Below are 24712 nucleotides of genomic sequence, written 5' to 3'. Positions count from 1 at the left end.
CTTTTTATTGAAAGAAGGGAATGTGTAGAATAGTGAAAAAGATCAAAGATATCATCTCAAACATCTCACCTGACAGAATCTACCCACTGGTCCAGCATAATGTCTTCATTTTGCATTAATGGCAATAGGGAGAGATTATTTACAAAAAATAATCAAAAGATTACCATTAAAACATAATAATGCTAAAAGTATATTAATTTTTATAAATCTTAGTTTGATAAATCACATTTTCAATAACACTGTGCAGCAGAACAAGAACATCCATTCAAGCTGGGCACCAGAAACAGGCTATTATGCTCTCCAGAATTCAGAGGACAGTGAACAGGCGTTCAGTAGCTCTGCATAGAACAACATAGGTTTATCGAGATTAATGAGCTCAAGTATTGCCCAAAGTAGCTACACTACAAACTGACCCATGAAGAGCACATGTAAGAGTGAATAAATCCCGGCAGATCTAAATTGTTTGTGTATATTACTAGTTTTTATCTCATTCATGGTTAATTGAAAATTTCCTGTGCTTTAAGCACAGGAGAAGCTCCAATTCTCTCCATGTTACCTTCATGTACCTTCACTGAAATCCTATCACAAGCCACAGTGCAACTACTGTTATTCTTGGCTTTTTTATATATCTTGAACAGGTTTTCAGAGAAAGGAATTCACAAACCCATTGCTTTAGTCTTGACTGTGGGAACCTAAAAGTCTTGTGAACAATCTCCGAACAAGTCAAGGAACCTGAGAGTTTTTAGCAAACTGTGGTACACAGTGGTCTCTAGTTCTTCGTAGCTGTAACGCAATTCCTGGCAGTGTGAATGGGTCAGTCAGGTCATTATGCATACAAATTAATCTGTGTATTATTTAGAAAACAAGTTAACCTATTATGTTCTTAGAAAAACCCAGCATCACTTATCAAAATCACCCTGGGGTAAATAAGCTGCCAAAGTACAAAAGCCTTTGTGCTAGCCCAGCAATGTGATTGCTTACAGTGTCATAGACCCCATGATGCTCCTGTCTACTGATGAACACGCCCACTGATCGTTCCAGATGCAGACTGATTGCCAAGCCCTACACCAGTAAGAATCAATAAGCTGCCAAATTCTTCACCCTGCTGGATACACAAGACTAGATTGATCAGAAACTCAGTTATTGTTACTGAAATTCACTGGAAATTTTTTGATACAGAGGGCTATTTCCTTTTTAATTACTTTAATGATTTCCAATAATAACTTTGCCTTATTAAAAATTCTAGATAAGTTCTATTAACAACTCCTTGTTATTAAAAATACTTGTGTGAGTATATTATTGCAATGCCACTCATAGTTCTTTCCTTTTCCATTCATTTTGCTAACCTAAAAATATTAATATAAAATAAATTTTAAAAAATCCCTCAAACTAGCAACTGAAAGAGTTTCAAATTAAATTTAAAGAAAAGAAACTAAAAATATCTGAAAAAATATAAGCCATAACTGATGGGTATGGATTTAAATTACATCTTGTTCCCCTGGGAATACGCATATTACATTTTCAAGACAAATCAAGTTACTTGTTTTTAAAATATTTCTTACTGAAACATTTTAGAAGCACTTAATCTGGTGTTAGTCTACCATCTAGAAAATAGTAAGAGAGTTTCATTCTGACTTCTATTTCATAATCAAATTAATGCGGTTACACATATCATGAGCTACTACTAAAACCAGTACATGAATACATAGAATAGCAAGCATTGAATATTTATACAAAAGCATATATGCTTGCCAGAAATGACTAGCATATAGACATTCTCATTTAAAAGACTAGTCCCGATTTGTAATGAATCACAAAACTTAAAAGTGCCTATTGATGAGCTAATGTACAAGTTCCTCTCATTTCCACGCTGGTTTATAAGTCTTCAAACACCTTCTGTAAGAATTCCTGAGATCTCTGCTTCACTAAGGGAATTTTTGCCAAGATATAACCTGAGTATATTACATGTATGTCAGAAGAGTTTGGCTCAATTGATCTTCTCTCTTTACAAGATACAATGGTGGACTTGGTAGTGTTAGGTTTGTGATTGGACTTGGTGATCTTAAAGGTCTTTTCCATCCTAAACAATTCTGTGATTCTGTGATAATTCTCCTGAGTAGTTCTGCACTTTTGTGACTTCAATGTTTGTATTCCATGTGACAGCAGTAATGAATAGCCTATTTAAATGTGAACATCTATGGGGTTTGTGTCATTAAAAAATTAGGGAAATCTTTCCCCTTGGCAGTCTGCACTAACCAACCTTGACAACACCTGGTATCCTGAAAGGTTTGGGGCAAGCAGTTGTTCTGTTTTGTCCCTCAGCCACATGGTGGGAGGGCACTAGGGAGCCACGCGAAATGGGAACCATGTCTGCTTCTAGCTGGGGCTTGCCGAGGTTCCTGGGGCAGACAGGGAAGCAGCCGATTGCAGGAGCGCCCATCGTGGTTGTGCAAAGCCCGGTCAGCTCTGCAGCTGCTGCTGTTGCTTTAGCCGTCTGTTCGGCCAGCACTGTGAGTGAGTCGAAACCCCTCTGTACGTGGAAGGACTACATGACTGTGTTGCAAATTATTGCCAGACAGGGACTAAAACTGTGGAAAGTCTAATAATAAAAGGGGAAAAAATAGAATTGGGGTACAAATGACTGAGTAAAATAAAAATGCATGGGTTTTGAACTCCAGATAAATGAGCAAAACATTTTAGAGCCCTTTTCCTAATAGCAGAGAAATAGAAAATGCTATCAAAGTCAGCTAACAAAATCATGAAAATGCACAGGCATATAAAAAGGCAGCATACCATATGTCCACCAATATCTAGTACAACAGGAACATTAAGAAAACCATTAAGACAGTGTCCCCATTGTGCCCAGGTATACAATAACATATGGTACATTTCCTGCTTCACTGTGCATTTCCTTGCTTTTGTTATTTAGCATCACTAATTTAGAGCTCAAATAATATGGTTTGTGTGTGCATTTGTCTGCAGACTATTTTAAAATTCTTTTTACTGCTTAAAATTAGTCTTTAGCGCAAGTGCACAGGAAGTATTAATGTAACATAGGATTTTTCCCAAACATTAATTAAATGGAAGAGCTAGACAGAATTATTTCAAGGTAGCTACACATGATGCTTAAATTATTATTGTCTTCTTATTTCAGTCCTCACACAATTTGCTGTAATGATGCTGCAGAGAGACATTACAAGGTTGTTGTTGGTTTTAATCAATGAAGACTTCCCAAGGACAGATGTGGTTATCTCTTAGGAGTGTAGATTAGAGGCAAAATAGTAAGAGGCAAAATAGTGAGACTAATGTAGCAGTGCTAAAGAAAATATAACAAGAAATATAAGGTGACTATGAACTGATAAATGTCCACCTGTACCTGTGGAGAAGGGAGGGAAACCAAGATGTCTGAAAGATTTTTCTCCTTCATCAATATTTATTCTCAAAAATCTAAAGAAGATTAAGGAATCTTGAGATTCCCCAAAACAAGATGCAAATTATTTGTAAGACACATTGACTGTCTCTTTGGTATTTACAGATTCTGCATGCCTCCTAGAAGAGCTGACTTGTCCCACACTAGCTCAATCCTACTGAGGTTCCTATTTGATTTCAGGATTCCTTATGGAGAAAAAAAAAAAAAAAAAGATAAAATAGTTCTCAAAGGAATATTGTTAATCTTATCTGTCTTTCTCAAAGATTCATATAGTGTTTCATGAGTTTGATATAGAAATTTAATTTAGACTGAAAATAAAAAAACCCCACCAATGTCTCAAAAGCTTGCATCAGAAATGTTCAGATCTAACAACTGATTAGACCAAATAACTAATATGCTGAATATTTAATTTTAAAAGATAAAGGGTGAGAGTTCACTTAATAATAATAAATAATAAACATCAATCCAGATCCACTAGAATTTGCCATTTACAGTCTCACCTGTGACAGTGGTGCTATGTAGTACTATTTGGAAAATCATACATAGTTTATTTCCAAGTGTGGATGGAGAAGTAAGGGATCTCTGGCATGAAACAAAATCAGAATGAAGAAACGAAAGCAGTACAAGTTTGAGTTAGTATTTCCACTATTGAGGTATACTATACGTCAATTTTAGAAATGTATTAATGCCTAAAATAATTAATATTCTGAGTGGAATTACAGGTTCCTGCCCAAATTATAGTAATATAGATTTACGTCAGCTTCTGATTGAATTAAAACACATTTGTCATTTAGCATTAGGGGACTTTTACAGACCATGAGTGAACAAAATGGATATTGAACTAGGTTTCATATCTTTACAAGGTAGAAATTGCTTAGACCCTGTGTAAACTCATCCACTGTGTGATCCTAATCACTAAAAATACTATATGGGCTCTCAAACAACATGAGTTTTTCTTTAAATAGTGTATTTCCTTTGAAAGCCACAAGACCCCAAGTAATGTTATTCTGTATTGCTCATTCAATTATTTTTACTTCCTTGGAACGCATGCAAAACTTTGCTTTTTGATTTTCCTTACAAGAAAGACTTGTGTTTTGCCATATAAATATATCCCCTTTTAATTTCAAAATTCATCTCAGAATGAATTTCCCTATTACATTTCTGGCTACAGTGTATTACAATTGCTACCACTGAAAATTACTGAACAGTTACATTCCATATTTTCCCTAGGGTGCAATATGACAGAAAATGACAATTTTGATCAAACTTTTGCTACTGCAAATTAGAACCAAAACTTTTCAACTGAATCATTGTAGTCATACAGATCAGAAGCCAAAATTAATATTTCTGAAGATTGAATAGTTTGAGTAAGTCACCCACTTTAAGCACTTTAAGAATGGCAGAGGATGAACATTATGTGGTGAGTACCTAACAGAGAAGGACTCCTTCAAACATCCATTCATAAATTCAGGTCTTGTTAACAGTGAGGTTTTCGAAAAGAAGAATCATTCCCATTTATAACATAATAAGAATTAAGATGACCTTTAAAAAGGTTTGGTTTTTCTTAAATTGTTTTTCCTTAATTCTCTAATAGTCACATAATTTTGCTCAGTTGACTTTGCATAATAAGATCTTTCTTGAATTCTAATATATTACAATCTGATCATGACAGGTTATAGCATGCCCAAATAAAATCACTTTTCTGAAGAAATACTTCCTTTCAACTACATGATAGAAGAAAAAATCTATCCACTGTCCTCAACAAAATGGACACAAGAAATAAATAATATCAGCTTTTAGGGAACTGAAAATAACCTTACGGTTTTTCTAGGTTTGTTTTTTAGAATACTCTGAACTTGCTGGCATGAACCAGAATATCCGTGTAATCTCCTTTTACAGTGAAAGCTGCAGAAAATGTATACTTTTCACAACTTGCTCGAAAATAGGTTTTTTTCCTACGTTCATCACTATTTATCAGTCTCATGTAATTGTGCCAATAAATATGTAATTCCTTGTGTATCACAATAAGAGAACAGTAAATGTCTTTATATTTGAATGTAAAGCATACTTCAGCTCTTTTGCTATTGCTAAGCATACATTAAGGTTAAATACAAACTGTTATTGCCATTATTTTCTGCAAATCATTGTATTTGGCATTTGTATTGCAAGCACTCAAAATTTAAATACATTTAAAAGTAAAAACTGAAAAAGAAGTCAGAAATATTGAACAGTGAGCAACACAATACAATCAATGTGGGTTTTTTGGGTTTTTTTTGTTGTCGTTGGTTTTTTTTAGTATGGTCTGATTAAATTAGAGGAAAAAAACCAACCAACCAACCAAAACAATCCATGAACTTTTAGCTCAATTACTTACTTATTTTTAAAGAAAACAAACTGAAGTCTACCTGGGAAAGTAAACCATGGTAGTACTATAAATTATTTTAAGACTTGTAAGTATATAGTATAATCTTATTTGTGTGACGTGCTTTAATATTTCTTTACAAAATGCCTTCTGATTTCTGAGCATAGGAAGAGTTCTAATCCTACAGAGAAGAAGATATCAATAATATATACATTCCTTTCTGTTTTAAGAAGTGTGATTTGCATGGAAGGCTTTTTCTGTGGACATTTTTTTTTTTAATAGCTGAAAAAAGGATAAGAAAGTACACTTGGCACAAGCCCTTTTCTCATTCCTTTTTTATACATTAAGATTCACTTTCTACAGTAATAGTTTCACCTACATTATCTCCAGGCCAATAAAAAGCATGATCATTTCCCTTCCCAGTAATTACATGGTTGCCAGCTTCAATTTAGTTCCATTTACCCTTTAAGAATTCTTAACTTTTAACAGTTGCTCGACATGCATCTTCATTACTTTCCTCTTACTTCTTCCAGGTATGAAAGGTATTCAACTCCATAGCAGACATTAACTTTCCTCCCCCCCTCCCCTTATCAACTTCCTAGTCTCCATCCAAATTTGTCTTGAAACTCAGTGGGCTATCTTCAGGATCATGTCAGGTAGGTTTTTTGTTACGTAGTTCTTTCACAATGAAAGCACTACACTACACTAATATATAAACTGAAAATTAAGTTCTCTTCAAAATAAGGAAAAAAAACCATGTACACTCAACAAAACAAACTATTTAATTCCTGAAAAAACTACTTGGTGTACTGCAGTATTATTCAATATTATGCCTCCTAGTTATAGTGATGGAATGAAAATTATAGGAGAGTTCTGGGAAGCACTGGAGAGTTCTACCATACACCATATTCTGCCTTGGACCGTTGCCCTAAACACTGTTCATCTTTGACAGTCTGATATCTCTTGAACCGACTGGAGTAGAAACAAGTACTGTGCATCACTGCTGTGCTGTGTTTATAAGCTTTGCAACAGTGAAAGCATTTCTTTTAAAACTTGTAAGGCTGAGAGATCGAATGTGAATGTGCACATTACAATTACTTATTCTGTTCCTTTCCATTCCTCCCAGCTTCAAATTCTGAAATGATACTAGCTACTATCTCAAAGGCAGTTGAAGATAGCGTGCAGCTAGAAAATTATCTAACTGGAAGTTTGAACCTTGGCTTTCAAATATCACGAAGCACTAATCTCCAGCTCTGTGGTTTGTAAGGTTTTGACTGCTGAAATCATGTGAGAGCTGAAGTGAAAAGCAACAAATGGTGATGGTAATCTGGTGATGTGAAGCTTTCATTATCTTAGGACCTACTATGTCTGATAAAATAGTACAAGGGCTCTCAGGACCAGTAAAATTATCTTAAGTATGCAAAGAGCAGGGGGGAAGCACTGATCCCTAAATGGCAGTAATGAAAAGACAAAGGCAGACAAAGAGTAAAGCAGTTAAAAAGAGGGAAGACACAATTAGGTAAGATATAGAGCACTCTTCCTTTTTTCCTTGTCCATTTTTTGTAACAATGTTTTATTTATTTACCAATGTGTTAGAATAACAAGTCAGTGTTTGCCAAATACCATTCATAGTTCTGGTTTCATATTGGAAGGAAATAATAACACATGTTTTCTGAATTTTTCAGTTAGAAAAGATGCCTGAAGTTTTCCACATCTCAGTTACATTCATAATGTACCTAATTCTCAATACAGTTCAGAACAAGTTGACTGATTATCTACAAACTTCTTTGAAAAGTCTCATTTTAGTGTCTCTGATTGTGACAGTGCCAGGACATGAGCTGGCTGTGTTTCTACTAACTATTGTTCTGGTACTCCTCCAGTATCCAGAACCATTGCATCAGGAATGTTTGAGGATACACTCCTGCCCAGTACTTTCGGGATGCTCTTATTGACCTGTTGCCCAGCAATTCAGATAATCGCTTTTGGAACCAGCTAATACACTCTACCTGACTAATCTCCTAAGGCAGATTCACAGCAATGAAGTCATAGAATCATAGAATCATAGAATGGTTTGGGTTGGAAGAGACCTTAAAGATGATCTAGTTCCAACCCCCCTGCTGTGGGCAGGGACACCCTCCACTAGACCATGTTGCCCAAAGCCTCATCCAACCTGGTCTTAAACACTTCCAGGGATGGGGCCTCCACAACCTCTTTGGGCAACCTGTTCCAGTACCTCACCACTCTCACAGTGAAGAATTTCTTTCTAACATCTTGTGGTGGGTTGAGCCTGACTGGGGCCAGGTGCCCACCAGAGCCGCTCTCTCACTCCCCTCCTTCACTAGACAGGGGAGAAAAGGCATAACGAAATGCTTGCAGGTCGAGATAAGGACAGGGAGAGATCACTCACTAATTGTTGTCACGAGCAAAACAGACCAAACTTAGAGAGGGAATTCATCTAATTTATTACTAGGCAAAAACAGAGTAGAGGAATGAGAAAATAAAATCAACTCTTAAAACACTTCCCCCCACCCCTCCCATCTTCCCGGGCTCAACTTCACTCCCGGCTTCAACCTTCCCCCCCTCAGCGGCACAGGGGGACAGGGAATGGGGGTTACAGTCAGTTCATCTCACGTTGTTTCTGCCGCTTCTTCATCCTCAGGGGGAGGACTCCTCTCATTGTTCCCCTGCTCCAGCATGGAGTCCCTCTCACGGGGTGCAGACCTTCAGGAGCAAACTGCTCCAGCGTGGGGTCCCCCACGGGGTCACAAGTCCTGCCAGCAAACCTGCCCTGGCGTGGGCTCCCCTCTTCACGGGTCCACCGGTCCGGCCAGGAACTTGCTCCAGCGTGGGCTTCCCACGGGCCGCAGCCTCCTTCAGGTGCCTCCACCTGCTCTGGCGTGGGGTCCTCCACGGGCTGCAGGTGGAATCGCTACACCCCCTCATCCTTCCTCCATGGGCTGCAGGGGGACAGCCTGCTTCACCATGGCCTTCACCACAGGCTGCAGGGGGATCTCTGCTCCGGCGCCTGGAGCACCTCCTCCCCCTCCATCTGCACTGACCTTGGTGTCTGCAGAGTTTCTTACATCTTCTCACTCCTCTCTCCGGCTGCCAAAGCTCTCTCTCTCTAAGTGTTTTTCTACTTCTTAAATATGTTATCACAGAGGCGCTGATTGGCTTGGCCTTGGCCAGCGGCGGGCCCGTCTTGGAGCCGGCTGGCATTGGCTCTATCAGACACAGGGGGAGCTTCTAGCAGCTTCTCACAGAAGCCACCCCTGTAGCCCCCCCGCTACCAAAACCCTGCCACACAAACCCAACACACATCTAATCTAAATCGACCCTCCTTCAGCTTAAACCCATTACCCCTTGTCCTGTCACTACACTCCCTGATAAACAGTCCCTCACCAGCTTTCCTGTAGGCCCCTTCAGGTACTGGTAAGCCACAGTTAGATCTCCCTGGAGCCGCCTTTTCTCCAGGCTGAACAACCCCAACTCTCTCAGCCTGTCCTCATAGGAAAGGTGCTCCAGCCCTCTGATCAGCTTCATGGCCCTCCTCTGGACTCGCTCCAACAGCTCCATGTCTCTCCTGTACTGGGGCCCCCAGAGCTGGACGCAGTACTCCAGGTGGGGTCTCACAAGAGCAGAGTAGAGGGGCAGGATCACCTCCCTCGACCTGCTGGTCACGCCTCTTTTGATGCAGCCCAGGACACGGTTGGCTTTCTGGGCTGCAAGCGCACACTGCCGGCTCATGTTGAGCTTCTCATCAATCAACACTCCCAAGTCCTTCTCCTCAGGGCTGCTCTCAATCCATTCCTGCCCAGCCTGTAGTCGTGCTTGGGATTGCACCGACTCACGTGCACGACCTTGCACTTGGCCTTGTTGAACTTCATGCGGTTCGCACAGGCCCACCTCTCCAGCCTGTCAAGGTCCCTCTGGATGGCATCCCTTCCCTCCAGCGTGTCGACCACACCACACAGCTTGGTGTTGTTGGCAAATTTGCTGAGGGTGCACTCGATCCCACTGTCCATGTCGCTGACAAAGATGTTGAACAGTGCCGGTCCCAGTACCGACCCCTGAGGAACGCCACTCATCGCTGCTCTCCACTTGGACATTGAGCTGTTGACCACAACTCTTTGTGACCATCCAGCCAAGTCCTTTTCCACCGAGTGGTCCATCCATCGAATCCATGTCTCTCCAATTTAGACACAAGGATGTGTCCCCAGTAATCTTCCTGACCCTTTGTAGATTCCCTCCAGTATGTCCATATCTTTCTTATACTGGGGGCCCAGAACTGAACCCATCACTCCTGATGTGGTCTCACTAGTGCTGAGTAGAGGGAAAGGATCACATCCCTCAACCTGCTGGCCATACTCATCCTAATGTTATTGGCCTCCATTGCCTTGAAGGTACATTGCTGACTCATGATCAGCTTGTTGTCCAACAAGACCTCCAGGTCCCTTTCTGCAAAGCTGCTTTCCAACCAGTCGGCCCTAAGACTGCCATAGTGTGAGGGATTGTTCCTACCCAAGTGCAGGATATGACATTTCCATTTGAACTTTATGAGGTTACTCTCTGCCCATTTCTCCATCTTCTTGAAGTCCCTCTGAATGACAGCACAACTACCTGGTCTATTAATGACTCTTCCATGTTTTGTATCATCTGCAAAATTGCTGTCCCATAATCCAGATAATTAATGAAGTTAAATGGTACTAGCCTCAGTATTTACACCTGGGGTACACCACTAGTGACTGCCCTCCAGCTGGACTTCCTTTTGCTAACTACAAATCTTTTAGCCCAGCAGTTCAGATAATTTTCAGTCCACCTCACTGTTCATTTATTTAGTCTGTACTGCATCAGATTTTTCTATGCGTATGTTAGAAAGGACAGTGTTGAAAGTATTGCTAATGTCAAAATAAACAACATTCATTGCTCTCACATCATCCACAAAGCTAGATATTTCACTGTAGAAGGCTATCAGGTTGATAAGGCACAATTTCTCCTTTATAAATCCATGCTGACTGCTTACATACATCCTCTTGTCCTCAATATGCTTGGAAATGGTTCCCAGGATTAGCTGTTCCATTACTGTCCCAGGGATCGAGGTGAGGCTGACTGGTCTGTGGTTTCCCATATCCACCTTCTGTCCCTTTCTGCGCAAAAGGCTGCGCAAAAGGCTGCACCTATTTGCTGCCTCTGCTATTGGAGCTCTCCTCCTGGCTTCAGTGCTACCTAGTTCTCATATTAGGTCAACAACAATGCCATGCTCAGCTTATCCACTACCCTCATGACTCTGTAAGTCTCATTCATAGCCCTCTCAGCTATCTTCTCTTAAGTGAAAGAGTCCAAGACTCTTTCCTTGAAAAGCAACCTATCCATCCATTTGACCCATTCAGAAGCTGGAGCCTATACAACTGTGGTTTCGTTGCATATTTATGCTCAAAAGTGAAAAAAGGAAAAAAAAAAGTATATATTAAGATGGAATATTAGCAGCTCAAATATATGTAATTGAGGTTAATTTCACATCCTCTGCAATTTTAATTATAATTTTTAGTGAAAGAAAAGATCTTATATCTTGAACATTCTTGCTTTCAGTATCAATACAGAAATCTTGTATTTTCCTTTTTTTTTTTGTCTTGATAGATTAATTTTATTATTGTTGAGATTCTCTTTTTGGCTGTCACTTTGCAATCACTTGGTTTCTCATATCTCTAAATCTTTTATTACTTCCAAAGGTCAAATCTGCCACACTATTCTTTAGATGCCTGAAAACCTCTACTGTTGAAGAATATTGTTGCAATTAAAACAAAACAAAACAACACAAACCAAAACACCAAACCTCAAGATGTTTATCTTTCTATTTGCAGCATCAAAACTTAATAGAATATTGAACTGGCATGTATGAAGCCCTTCTGTGACCAGAAACAAAATCCAGCTTTTTGTGGTATTAAATCAGGCATAACTGATTCAATGTATTCTCTTTATTTCCTGAAAATTATGAATCACAGCAGGTGATTTAGAGTAAACATCATTCTACTGGGATCAGAAATAACAGAAGTAGGTTGAAAAAATTCTCTGCATGGTAAATGACACCACCATAGAATATGTAGAAGTCAGAGGCACATACATTATCTTTGCTAAATTTAAGAAACACAAAAAATGAAACTGAAAAAACTGTTCTTTTCCTCATATGGTTCTGAACTCTGTTCATATGTTGTGTTGTAGGTGCTGGCTTTGATCAATTATGTGCCAGTATAATTCCATTATCTTCATAAACTGATGCAAGAAGAGTATTAGAAATATTCACTGTCAGATTCTATTAATGAATGGCCATGTCATTTTAATAAAGTAAGCAGCTCATCTCTTTTCAGTTACATTAGACAGAAAATTCAGGGTAAAATAATGAGATATGAAAATATAGACAGTAGTTTGTTACAAATACATGTATGTATATGAGTTAGTTTACATCTGAATAAGAAGACATAGCATTTAATCATTCCTAAACCTGATGTGTGAAATATTTTTTCCCCTGAAAACTGTGAAAGAAGCGCCACTGACAGCTCCACACTGACGTATCTTTAACATCCATTGAGTTATTTTAACAAAACTAAAACAAATTCAGAGCATACATAAATAATTTCTGTGGAACAACTGTTTTAGTGTTAGTAGGAATTTGTAAGTTTTCTTAAGTCTTCCCTCGTTATAACCTAGAGATTTAGAAACAATATACAAATAATATGAATAATCTTATTCAACTTTTACTTTACAATCTTTCAGTTTGGCACAACTATCACTTGGGAATTTTTATGACAAGTGCCTCTGTCCTGCGAAGGGAAAGAAGTTTTTTAGTGGCAGTGTCATCTTCAGAATGAAGCACTGAAAGTCCCTCCGAGAGGAATACACTTGCATTCTCCCAGTCTGAGATGCTGTTTGGCTTAAAAGATCTTAAGTCTGGGGGAAGAATGTGTGCTCAAAACATCCTCCCCCAAGAGACTTCTTAGATCTAAACCTACGAAACGTGAGAACCTTTGAATGATACATCTTCTCTTTTCTACTTTTTCTAAATTTTTGAACATTTCTCAGCTGAATCATGAAAGCAATAATGAAAAAATAATTTTGACAAATACTTTTCAGGTAGTAGTAAAGAAGCACAAGGAGATGGAGATGAATTGTAGCTGCTCACATTGATATGGAAAAGAGTTATTCTTTGCCCACTTCTAATTTGTCTTTAAAAAACAACAACAAAAAAATCTGAACAACCTGCATGCATATTTACTTTACTTTTAACTAAAAAAGTGATCTTGAAAGATGGCAAGCATTTTTGAGAAGGAAGACAGTATTTCAATTATTTGTGAGTTACTAGACATACCTGTATTATAAAAATAAACTAAGAAGCTAAAAAGTAAAGATTATTTTTAAGCTCCTTTGTATCTTGCCTTTTAATTTCTTTATTTCTTTATTATCTTCCACTGTAAAATTTCTTTTATATATATATATATATATCATTGCAGTCTTTCATATATACTTTGCTATGTGGTTAGGAAAATAACTGTTTGCATACATCTGATTAAAATCCCATATAAATCTATATAGAAATTTGATATAAGTTTTGGACAGGTGGAAATCTGCCCTGTGGACAATCACAATTTAAATTTATTTCTATTGACCTAATGTAGCAAAAGAAGAATCTTTTAGAATGTTTTATAACTAAAGAAAATGAAAAAAAGAACATAACTGGTAACCTTAAAGTGAAAATTTGCAAACAAAGAAGGTTTCTGGAATAATTATTTCCTATCAGTCTTTATGTAGCAGAACAGAACCATTCAAATTGGGATGATGTTGCACAAAAACTGGAAAAAAAATAAAAAAAATTTAATAAGAAAACCTTGTGGTATAGAAAAATCCCCAACGTAATGGAATTAAGAACAGAAATTAATGAATGTAAAAATATGCCTATAAAGATGATAGTTTCAAGTCAGTGAAGTGATAGTGAGATCGATTCAGTGAAAAGTGATCATCAGACTGTCAATATTCAAAAAAAGAAGAAAAAAGTCATATAGAAATAGCTAACTTCTGATTTGTTAGAGACAAGTAGATTCTCAATAATCTGAAGGTAGGACTGGAAGTAGAAAACTTCTGAATAATTCAATTTATAAAACTAATTACTTTTTTAGTTATCCCATTGCTTTTTCAGTGAGAACATGTTGCTCTCTTCCTTGAAAGAGAAGAAGTTGTTAATTATGCAGAATTTGACAAGTGATAAGATAATGTAACAATGCTCTGGAACAGTACAAAAAAAAAAAACCAACCCAAAAAAACCAACCAACCAAACAAAAAAACCCCAAAACCAAACCAAAAACCTATTAAAAAAGAAATGGAGAAGACAATAGTCATGTTGTCATATTAATCCAATAAAGTGACCACATCAATAAAGTGACCACATCTTGAATACTGAATACAATATTTACTATATCTGGGAAGAAATCATACAAACCAGGAATAGGTTTGCAGAACAGCAAACATGTAAACAAATGTATGAGATAGCTTCCACAGGAGGGATGACTGAACAAACTTCATGATGCATATAATGGAGTGAACAGGAACAGGACACAATCTCTAACAATACAGAAAGTAGGGACCATCAGATGAAAACAGCAAAAGGAAGGTTTGATGCAAGAAAGAATAACTTTTAACAGAATACAATTAAGTCTTAACACCTCTTGTAGTAGGCTGTTACAAAAGCTTTACAGGGTCCAGAAAGCTATTGACCAATTTAATAGAAGAAACGTACATAAGGCTTAAAAGATACCATCTCTGACTGAGAGGTTCTTGACCTTGATTTTCCTGGAATCTGGCACTGTACTCCAGGGATGTATGTCTGCCTGTCTCCTTTGCTCTTGCAGTCTTACAGAAGTCCACTTTTGTCCATCACCAGAAACAGGATACCAGTTCAGCTGGAACTTTTCGTGGTGTTTTTCTGTTACATTCACTAAGCAATAATGAGCATATAGAACAACATTTGAAACGAAGGTTGTTTTTCAGACCCATACTTAAGGTTGCCTCAAAAGAATTATAAATGTGAAATGCACTCTGCTAGGACTTGGGGGACTTTTTGCTTCAACTGTTTGGTTTTTTTTCTCCAACTACATTTAAGACACATAGCCTTACTGACCGGGGAGAAACTTTCAGACTTATAAACATCAACCATGGGTTTCTATTTTACATGAAATCCATACTAATGTCTCAAAGTGCAGGAAATAAAGAGAGTCTTTTATATGTCAGATTGTTCAGTCTTTTGTATTTCAGACTACGACTTTGCTCTGTCCAGTAGCACCCAGTGGTATTTTGCATGTATTATGATTTCAAGAATGAGATGAAGTTACAGTCTCTCCTTTGGAAGACATCAGGCTATATTCACCAGTATATTTCATTGCCATCAATGTTAATTTCCTTGTTAATTTGATGAATTTAAGTAAATCCAATAATTATAATGTATTTTATTTCCTTTTCCAGGTTAAATCTGGCCTAAAAAATGTTAAAATAACATCTCCATATTTCTCACTTAAGAATTAAAATCCATTAGAATAGTACTAGACTCCAACAAAGCTGCACCTTGTTAAAATACGTAAGACTGGAAGCATCACACCTCTCTTGCAACTTTGCTATATATGCTCTAGTTTCACACAATATAGCTCGTTTGGCACAAAGTTTGCAATATTGCTTCTCTAGCTCTACTCTTCCCCATCATCCCATCATATCTTACGGAACCAGCTTTAGTTGGAAGCTTCCTCCTTAAAAGGGGCCATGACACTAGCATATGAAAGTAAATCTTCGAGGTACTTATGAAAATAATTAATCATTCAAATGACAGGTTTCCAGGACCTTCTGCAAAGTGCATTATTGCTTATAAATCCCAGCAGTTGGTCATACATCACTTTCTAATTAGCGTACCTCTTTCACGCTGCTTTCCACATTCTCACTTTTCGATTGGGTCTCTTTGTTGCAACTGTATCAATTAATTTCTTAATTATTCTGAATTCATGTGCTTTGCAACAAAAGACAAGCTTTCCGGTAGTTCAATTCTGTGTAGAAGTATTAATTTTTCATTTAACTCTCAAACACAAAAGTTTTCATGATTCTGAATAATTTCTTTTTGTCTATTTAAAACTACAATGCAATAAAAAATTTTCATTTGTATTTAATTAGCTTCCTAAATGAAATAACTTGTCATCAAAATTGATTCATGTGTATCAAGTTTGGCTTAAATTTTGAAAATTTGTACTTCTTCAAAATCTAAATATTGATCATCTGATTTCCTCATATTTAGGCCAGTGCTAGCAAATACAGAAGTTTTACTGAAAAGTAACTTTACTACAGCTATTGCTCTGATGGGATGATACCACACCCTGGGGACTTTTCTCAGATTGTATTGTGTGAGACTTGTCATAGAATTTTAGTTGGCAATGATGTTCACTACAGATGTGTGATGATGCTTTGAAAATCTTCCATGTGTTTGTTTGCTGCTATAACTTTAAATATGCCTCCAGTGTGGGCAAGCAGACAAAATCATTTAAAAGCATCTCAGAAGCTTCTTTCAAGAAAAATGAGTAACAGACACTAATATTTTTTTGCAAGTGACAGTAAATGCAAATCACAGCAGGAGGCTTTCAAGTATGGAGCTGATGGATGACAAACATGTTAGCCTAAAAAAAGTGTATGCCATGTAAGTTTTAACTTTTTGGAAATATTGTTGAAAGAAGCTATCTCATAAAAATGCTTCACATATTGCTATCTGAAAACTAGAAGAAAGTGACACTTCTGGTCTCCAGAATAAAATATAACTGAAATTTGTGCTGAGAAGTGATAAGCACACCTAAAAGATTTAATTAAATCTCTCAGGAATAAAGAAAAGAGCTACTGACACAGAAACTGTCATGACAAATTATCTGTTGAAGAATCTTTAAAAAATGGAAAATACACAGTTGACTACAGAAAAATGTTTTAAAACTCTTACTGAAGACAATTAGCTAATCTGGGCCATGACACACAATTATAATGTTCAGTATAAGGTCACCCACTTACCATGATACATTCAGAAAAGTTGAAATTTGAAATGATTTGTAAAAAGAAGTGTCTTTCTTTTATAATTGATATGCAAACAGTGTGGATCTTTAAAAAACATTTCCATAAAATTATATTTCAAGATTATAATATTTAGTATCAGCAGTAAAGCACTTGGCTGTTTAATTGCCAAGCTAGTAAATCTATTAATCATTCTGCAAATGGTGTTTGTGTTTAGTGACAGAACGGTTTCAGAAAAGATCAATTACTCATTTTAAAAACAATCACGGTGATACTCCACCTTTTTTTGAATCCTATATTTAAAAAAATCATCCACTACTTCAGGTTAGCTTTCAGAATACTACATTGATTATCTCTGTATAATAATAATAATTAAATTAATTCAATCCCATTGAAAAGATGGGTTATTACCATTAATAAAAAGCTTAAGAAAAAAAACCCCACATATTGAATATAATTGCTTGTTGCCTTAAAAAATGTTAACGATTTTACCAAATACTTGCTCCACTAGTGACCTAATCACTTCTAAATAATAAAGTGAAGTAGAAAGGATGCATCTTGTTCATGGAATCATATGTCAGGTTTTGCCTTTTGGATCAGTTATAGAATGATGTCAAAATGCCTGTGCTTCCTTGGGTGGATATTTAGTTCACATACAAAGTACAAAAGAAGATAATGTTAAGAAAACATTCTGTGCAGATAAATAGATAATAATATATATACTGATGTTAGGGGGGATAATCAGCATAATATAAAGATATCCTCATATATTCAGCTTATCCAAACCCATAAGAAGCAATGTAGGTAATGCTGTGGGCATTACTACATTGTCAATCACAATGGGAAAAAAAAAAAAAGATTTGGATTACTGGATTACTAAATCTTTTTTTCCTATATAGAAAGTTACTTCTGTGCTGACACTAAATCACTAGTATGACAAGTTTAGCAACTTTTGAAGCTTTAAAGAAACCAATGAAAACTTCATATAAGAGAGGCTAAGTGCAGAGAAGCAGGCTATAATTTCACCAGATCATTGATCAAAGACTACTGTTTGGCTTTCCAATTTAATAGAGAGGGCAAATACAGTTATAGTGTTCTATGCAACTCAAAGAGCATGGCAATTCTCTTTCTGTTATGTTATTCTAAATGTTCATAAATAATCCATCCACCACCTCCTTACATTTGCTTCTGCATAGGTTCTAATAAACCTCTTAGAGATTGTATCCATGCAAACAGCACAGCAATGTCTTATGAAATGTCTGCTCGAACTCAGCCTCCATTTTTAAATTTCAGAAGTATCAAACAAAAACATTTTGCACAAGTGTATTTCTCATTTTCAAAGATCTATAGGTGAAAGTATTTGAAAAGAATGGTAACTTCGCTCAGACACTTTCTAATTAAAGAAAAATAATATAAAAAGAAGTAAAAAAGAAGCAAAATTTATCATTTCCTTTCCTTAGTTGATTTCTTAATTGAATTAAGGACCTGGGGAAATGCATTTTTCCATCTGCATCTGACAGACAATTCCTCATAAACTCTATGAATGAAAACAAGTTATTCAAGGTCTTAATAAATATGTCATGAGATAAATTCATTGCTGATGTCAGTTTAGAAAACAGATTCAATTTGGAGAATGAAGGATAAAGAAAATACAATATATTTAATTATGAAATTAAATTTTCTGGAAGACTGATTCTAAAGCTGTAGAGAAACAGTATTAGTATTTCCTTATTTTGCAGAAACTAATAGCTCCCAGATGCTGTACAGTGTCTCCTCTGCCTGGGATTTTTTGTCTGGTAGAATAAGTATGCAAGATCTTGTCTTTACAAAACTGTTTATATGTCACTCAGTGTTCTTCTCCTACATTATTTTTACACAACATAACATAATGTCTCATGTTCATTGAAATAGTATCCTTCTGATTCCTGGCTGCCAACTTGGTAGGTTAAAAATGTGGATATCTTAATCTCTAGATTAGAAGGAGAATTGCTATGGTACAACAAATTTAGAATCAATCAATGCCCGTGAAGTAACTCATTTCCCAAGACCTACTGATTCACAGTTATTTGAATTGTCACCTCCACTATGAAAAATAAATACATATATCTAATAAAAAATAAAATAAAAAAAAATATCCTTTCAAGGTACTTAATATCCCCTTTGCAGTGGCAGCAGTGTCAAATGCAATTCTTCACACACTTTGCTAAGGGGGAAAAAAGTTTTTTATAGCCAACTTTCAAATAAAACTTCCATTTTGATTTCAATACAAGCATAAACCTTTAGCAACTTTGCTGAAGTTACAATGTATTATTTTTTAGCCATAATTTACTGCCTCCACAGGAGATAATACTGTAGAGTGCACACCAATCAGTTTTTACATCTTTTGGGCTTTGTCATTTCTAAATCTCAAGTATCAAGCTTTATGTTATTGAAACCTGCACCTTTTATCATTCCCTGAATAGCAGAATCTGCTTAAATACATTTTTATTTTTAGCAGAAATAGTTATTTAAATTATTATTTCAATACTTATTCTATAGATTTGTTGCTTAATGCTGTTGGTAAGCTATATAATTTTAATTAAGCTTTTTTAATTCTTCTGCATGTGTAAATATCTACAGAAATATGATCAAATCCTTGTTGAAGGCTTTTATCCAGTAAACACAGAACATAGAAAACAAAGCAAACTCAGAGTAATTAATATCTAAAAATTGGCTGAACATCAATGTTTGATGGCTATTAGGGAAGGCAAGTTTTCAGTGCAAGAAGCTTAAACTAGATCAAATAAGACAACTGCCCCTGTAAGCATTTGAATAATTCATTTTTCATATAGTGTGAAACCTGGAACCTTATTCCCAGATGCCAAATTTCATTTCGAGAAATGAAAATTTTATATAGTCTTCTCAAACTATTCTTCCACGGAGGTAACTTGCATACTTCCAGCAAAGAACTGAATTACACTGTATAGCAGATTCATAAGATCACAGGCTGGAGGTTAAGAGGTCCCTTAATACACACAAAACACTTCTTTTAGTTCTTTCAATCCTATGTAATAAAAAGTTAATTTTCTGCAATAAAGATGGAGATATTGATCGGTTTAATTGGGTCAGTCATTCTGAAATGTTAGGTCCACCCTCTCCTCCTCCCTTGTCTTGGAGGACGTACTGTTAATGGCCAAAAGACAGAAAGAATTTGTCTCCACAGCCATTTTGGGTAGAGGGAAGTGATACAGAACTCCAGATTTTATCCTTCCCTCAGCACAGGGAAAAAGGGAAAAATTTAACTGGTGGAGGAAATGTATTATGGAAAGGTAAGACTTACGGCTAGGCTGTCCTTACTGCCTGTTGCTACAAAACCTATAGAGGTATATGGTTGCAAAATCAAACATCTCAAAGGCTAAAAATCACAGAATTGAGATCCCCAACAATTTGGTACACCCAAATTTAACTTATAATACAGTCTTACACACATAGTTGAAGAGTATTTCCCTGTTCCCATCTAACCTGTATTCACCCTTTCTGCTCCTACTCTCCCTCTGTCCCATCCCTCTGACTACCTGATTCTTTTTTTTTTTTTCCCTTCCTATTTTGCCTCTGCCCTGAGTGTGCATCACGTCAGGCCCAGCCCTGCTGCCCTTTGCCAGTCTCAGCCATGCTGCTTTTCCTCAGGGTGCGGATGTCGGAGGGGGAATGTCACAAATATACAGAGCAGAACCTGCCCGAAAACACTGCGGCTTCCAGAAGTCCTCTGTGGTTGGAAGGAGCAGTTGTAGCAAATATTGTATTATTTTGCAATTCCGGATTGACACATGCCAGGGACAGAGAGAAGCTCTGAAGCATTTTGCTGCAAAACTCTAACAAGTCTCTGATGAATGTGGGGAATTGATTTCTACAGGCTTCATTAGAATATTCCAGGTTTCATGGGGAAGGCAAAAGGCATATACTTGACAGTGGAATGCCTTGTTTAAAGTCCCTGCTCCAAAGCACTATGAGTGAAAAAGTTTAAACTTAAGAATTATTCTAACATAAGCAAATCAGCACATTTTCCTGGAGGCTGGCAAACCCTTATAGCAGCTTTATGTAGCTATATACACACAGTGGCACATACACAGATAGCTTCAGGCCATTCGCGACAATGTAACGCTCTATCACAGAAGTTTGCCAAACTTATAAGCAGATGACAAAGGATTTTAATTTTTACTATTATTATCATATCCAGGTACAATGATTGCTATAAACATAAGCTATTTTTTAAGCAAACCAATATAAAAATGTCTTTTCCTGTATACAGGCAACCATAGGGGATTTTGAAAATAGAAGGGGCTACCTTATAAAAAGTCTGATACATCCAACATTCTGAGTATCAGGATTAGTGTCTCCCGTTGTCTACAAGCTGTTCATGCATGCTAACCTGCTGGAGCAGAGCTTTTCAACATTTATGGGTACAGTTTTACTGACGTCCACAGGGGAGTTATGAAATTCTCTTTGTTACCAAGAGGTTCTTTTCTAATCTAGTAAACACAGAAACAAAACTGTACTCATTGCACAGCTGTATTTTTTCATTAATTTCAGAGAGCTGCAGGTTTCTTAATAGCCTACATGGTCTCCTCCGGCTTAAAGTCTAAAGTGATTACAGGAGCTGAAATCTTGTCATCCTTCCCTTGTAACTTGCAGGAGAGGAGGACATGAAGTTATGACATGTTTTCTAGTGTGCAATAAACCCCACACTTACATGGTCACTGGTGAAATTAGAATGGGAAGAACTGAGAAAATAGCAATGCTGATTCATGTATTTCAAAAAAAGTTTAATTGATTTTGAAGGGGAAAGCCCAGCTTTTTTCCTGTTGAGCCAGTTCTAAAAGCAAATACACATTAAATTATATTCTGAAATATAATCTTAATAAAATAAAATAAAATAAAATAAAATAAAATAAAATCTATATCTTGTGTTGTATCTATGTGCATTTGGGTACCTGTCTAATTTGTTTGGGGATCTTCTGGTTTTGTTTGTTTTCCATCTTTTCAGTCATTGTCTAATATCTGTATGTAAATGGGAAATACAGAAGATGAATAGCTTGTGAAAAGGAATTTCAAAGGACAAATGAGTCAAGAGTTTGAAGTCCAAAACAGATGAGGCTGAAAATGTGCTAATGCAAGCTCTGTAGTATTGATTTGTCAACTAACTGTTGAACCCTTACTCCAAATCAAAACTAGTACACTAAAAACAACATGTACTTGGGGAAGAGCACTGGGTGGTGCAAATGGTGTGGGAGAAAAAGTGTAGAATAGTTTGGTTTTCCTTTTCCCCTTATTTGGTGGTAATTATGCTATTGTAGCAATTTAAATGGACAAAACCAGTAGAGTAAGTATCAGTTTAATCTCTCTTCTTAAACTACAGAATAAACTGTAGCAGTAGTACTAGAGGAAAATATATAAAGCTGAAAGTACATGAATCTTTCTTCCAGGAAAATTATCTGGGATTTTCCTCTACTATTCTGATTATTATACAAACGCTAATTTTTTTTGAAAGGTGTCAGTTTATAGATCTCAAAATAGCAAGAGCAATATGCAGAAAAGTAGTGACAGCTCTCTGTACTGCCTGTACGAACTCTGTATTCACTTTCACATGTTAGTAACGGGCAAAAGTATGGGTTACACTATAACAACATCACCTAAGAAGTTAATTTCAATAGCAAAGACTTAAGATACTTAGGAATAATATCTGGGCAACTTAAGCTCCTCGCTGGTGTAGAATGTGATATGTAACTGTTTATAAATTGTTGATTGTAATACATAGCGCATGTAGTAAGTACTGAATTAGCTAACAAAATCGGATACATACAGAATGCCAACACTTTGTACTTACTAAATCCATTTTAGAGCTCTGTTGTTAATAACAATGAGACAGCTGTAATTTTATATTTTTATAAAATTACATCTGATGATATTAGATATTTTTCCATTATCTATAATAATTATCTATATATAAGCGCATAAAATAATGTAAGCTCTATATTAAAATGTCATCTCTCAGCTTTAACTCCAGCACTGTCTGTAGAAGTTATTAGCAAATAATATGGATTCTACTCTGTTTCAGTTGATTTATCCAAAATTAAATTTTAACGAATTAAAAGAGGGAGGCTTTTACTACCAGGGACAGCAGGCTTCACCCCCACCATTAACTCTATAACCTGCTGACTCTTTCTCAGGCTTATTTCCTTGTTGGTCTGAGTGTACTGGTACTAAGCCTGGCACCACCACACACTGGAAGAGGAAGGACCCGTTAGCACAGACAGGATACTGTGCCGGAGCTGTAGCCCCCAGAGTGGGCAAGGTGGGAGGGGGAAGGGGGACACACACCAGCTAAAATATTAGAGACAACACTGAGTTAAAAATGAACAAAAAATACATACACTGAAAAAAATCTACAGGTCAAGAACTCACACAGAAGTTTTACATCGTCTGAAGACTAAACAAATGTAAAAATACCACCTCCCTAGTTGTGTCAGGTTTTCACTATAAATGCAGGTGTGACTGAATTACCTGCAAATGTTATTCTTTATTCAAAGACTTTTTTTTTTAATTATTTCAAAAACCTTAATTAAATGCCAGTAATATCAAATACAGACTTAGCATATAAGTATTTTAAAGAATTGACGACACATCTCTTAAATTTTTCAATTTTCTATTACTTAGTAAATTTTGCAGCTACATTTTTTCATTTGTTATCAACAATTTTAATGAAATTGTGTAAATTTTTAGATGAAAGCTTTAACAATATTATTTTAAAAACAGAGCACACCAGTAATCTGAAAATGATACATTTGCTTGTAAAAGATTTAAATTTATATATATATATATTGTTTATACTTATTTCCCCTGAAAATTAATAGGACCAGATATTACTAAAATTTCCAGTTGATTCAGGAAGGACAAAAATAAATTAGAATCCTCCCCCCAGATAGTTATATTTATCTGAAGAATCAAGTTATGTGTTTCTAAATTATTTTCAACAATCTTAAGAAAGCTGCTGGGATCTTGATGGCTCTCCAGGATAATATATACACACAGGAAAACAAATAAAACACTAAAGTCTTTTAAATTGTAAATGTTGTATTTTATAACATTACAGTGTTTATATTTTTAGAAAAGCTAATACATCATATAAACAAAACGAGCTGCAGTATTAGTATCTTGTCTAACAAGGAGATGTAATCATGTCACTTATTTTCCTCCAAAAATTATTTTGTGTTTGAAAGCACAGCCTTCTTCAGGCACTGCAATAGTTCTACAAGACGTCTATACTGATCAAGCCAGTACGTTTTCAGTGTGAGGATTCTCCACATCCCTCAGATGATACTATCAGCCTTTTTACAACAATATATACAAATTCTACCAAAGGCTGATTGGGAATAATCTACTTGTATAATAGAAGATATTTAGTATTTACCTTAATCCTGGATTTAAGAGTTTTATAAACCCCTTCCAAATGATTTGTTTACATATGCTGACCATGTCTTGTTATCCATGCAAATGTCCAATCCCTTTCTAGTCTTACTAATGTGTTTGAGAATATACCCTTTAGCATCAGTGGTGCCACGGGTTTGAAATATACCTCCTGATGATTGGAGCCTGCTATATAGAACATAGGCTGGTTGTGATAAGGATGCTAGGGACTCACCGAAAAGTATTATGTATGATCGCTTTCTTCTTTGGTTTTACTTTGATATGAAAGTGCTATAGTAAACAATTTTTACATTCCTAATACTGGTGCTTTGTTTCTAAGATATTTCTCCTTGGTTTTGGTGTTATTATTTTGCTCCTCAATCATTTTATCCTCTGTTGAA

The 24712-nt window shown here is 36.2% G+C and overlaps 1 protein-coding gene across 1 annotated transcript in view; it reads right to left on the bottom strand.

Moving 5' to 3' along the window:
- CCDC102B (coiled-coil domain containing 102B) overlaps positions 1-24712 on the bottom strand; it is a 218142-nt gene that overhangs the window by 5425 nt on the left and 188005 nt on the right. The window lies entirely within an intron of this gene.

This window comes from Grus americana, chromosome 2 (assembly GCF_028858705.1).
Source record: "Grus americana isolate bGruAme1 chromosome 2, bGruAme1.mat, whole genome shotgun sequence".
Lineage (NCBI taxonomy): Eukaryota > Metazoa > Chordata > Aves > Gruiformes > Gruidae > Grus > Grus americana.
The sequence above is the reverse complement of the archived record's forward strand: the minus strand, read 5'-3'. Positions and strand labels throughout refer to the sequence as shown.